Source organism: Cetorhinus maximus, unplaced genomic scaffold (assembly GCF_964194155.1).
Source record: "Cetorhinus maximus unplaced genomic scaffold, sCetMax3.hap1.1 HAP1_SCAFFOLD_2010, whole genome shotgun sequence".
NCBI classification, from domain to species: Eukaryota; Metazoa; Chordata; class Chondrichthyes; order Lamniformes; family Cetorhinidae; genus Cetorhinus; species Cetorhinus maximus.
This window is the reverse complement of record NW_027597950.1, coordinates 57,501-59,311: the sequence shown is the minus strand read 5'-3', so window position 1 is coordinate 59,311 and position 1,811 is coordinate 57,501.

Below are 1,811 nucleotides of genomic sequence, written 5' to 3'. Positions count from 1 at the left end.
GCAAAACGCTAAGTGGGAAATGGGGGACGGGGTATAAAAAGTAGGGATGTCTCACCACAGTTGGTGGGACCACCTCTAGAGCAGCGTGTACAGCTTTGGTCTCCTTATTTAAGAAAGGACATGATTACGATTCAGAGAAGGTTCACTCAGCCGATTCCTGGGACGAAGGGGGTTTGTCTGATGAGGAAAGGTTGAGCAGGTTGGGCCTCTACCCATTGGAGTTTAGAAGAATGAGAGGTGATCTTATTGAAACATATCAGATTCTGAGGGGAGGGGGTTTGACAGGGTGGATGCTGAGGGGATGTTTCCCCCCACCTCGTGGAGAGACTAGAACTCGGGGACACAGTTTAAAAGTAAGGCGTCTGCCATTTAAGTCGGAAGTGAGAGTTTTTTTTTCCCCTCGGAGGGTCGGTGAGTCTTTGGAACTCTCTTCCCCAGAGAGCAGTGGAGACAGGGTCACTGAATATCTTTGAGGTAGAGAGAGGTAGATAGATGCTGGACAAACAAGGGAGTCAAAGGTTATCCAGGGGGCAAGGGAGTCAAAGGTTATCCGGGGGGCAAGGGAGTCAAAGGTTATCTGGGGGGCAAGGGAGTCAAAGGTTATCCAGGGGGCAAGGGAGGCAAAGGTTATCCAGGGGGGCAAGGGAGGCAAAGGTTATCCAGGGGAGCATGGGAGTCAAAGGTTATCCAGGGGGCAAGGGAGTCAAAGGTAGTCCAGGGGGCAAGGGAGTCAAAGGTAGTCCAGGGGGCAAGGGAGGCAAAGGTTATCCAGGGGAGCATGGGAGTCAAAGGTTATCCAGGGGGCAACGGAGTCAAAGGTTATCCAGGGGGCAAGGGAGTCAAAGGTAGTCCGGGGGGCGAGGGAGGCAAAGGTTATCCAGGGGAGCATGGGAGTCAAAGGTTATCCAGGGGGCAACGGAGTCAAAGGTTATCCAGGGGGCAAGGGAGTCGAAGGTTTTCCAGGAGGGCAAGGGAGTCAAAGGTAGTCCAGGGGGCAAGGGAGTCAAAGGTTATGCAGGGGAGCATGGGAGTCAAAGGTTATCCAGGGGAGCATGGGAGTCAAAGGTTATCCAGGCGAGCATGGGAGTCAAAGGTTATCCAGGGGACAAGGGAGTCAAAGGTTATCCGGGGGTGGGGGTGGGTGGGAATGTGGAGTTGAGGCCACAATCAGATCAGCAATGATCTTATTAAATCGGGGAACAAGCTGAAGGGGCCGAATGGCCTCCTCGTGCTCCTAATTCGAGTGAGCTAGGCCGCAGCGGGAGCTCTGCGCCCAGCTCTGGCCACCCCATTACGTGGAAGGACATGCTCACGCTCGAGGAGATTTGCGAGGGGAGCATTAAGTTTCCACGGATAAACGCTGAGCTTTCTTTTCCCTCCATCAGGGGGGCCGCATGGCTGGGAGGGGGTGGGGGCGGGGGTGGAAATGTCCCGTTTACATTGGAACATAGGAAATCGGAGCAGGAGGAGGCCATTCGGCCCCTCGAGCCTGCTTCCTCCCCCTCTCCTGCCATTCAATGCCATTGTGGCTGATCTTCTTCCCTCGCGCCTCCCCACAATACCCCCCCCCTCCGTCACGGAGACAGAAACTGCGCTCAACACCCCGCCGCTGAGCAGCTCCTTCGTGAATTATGCAGGCGAGAGAGCCTCCCCGTGACCGAGCCCTGCGGCCTCCCCGTGACCGAGCCCTGCGGCCTCCCCATGACCGAGCCCTGTGGCCTCCCCAGACCGAGCCCTGTGGCCTCCCCGTGACCGAGCCCTGCGGCCTCCCCGTGACCGAGACCTGCGGCCTCCCCGTGACCGAGCCCTGC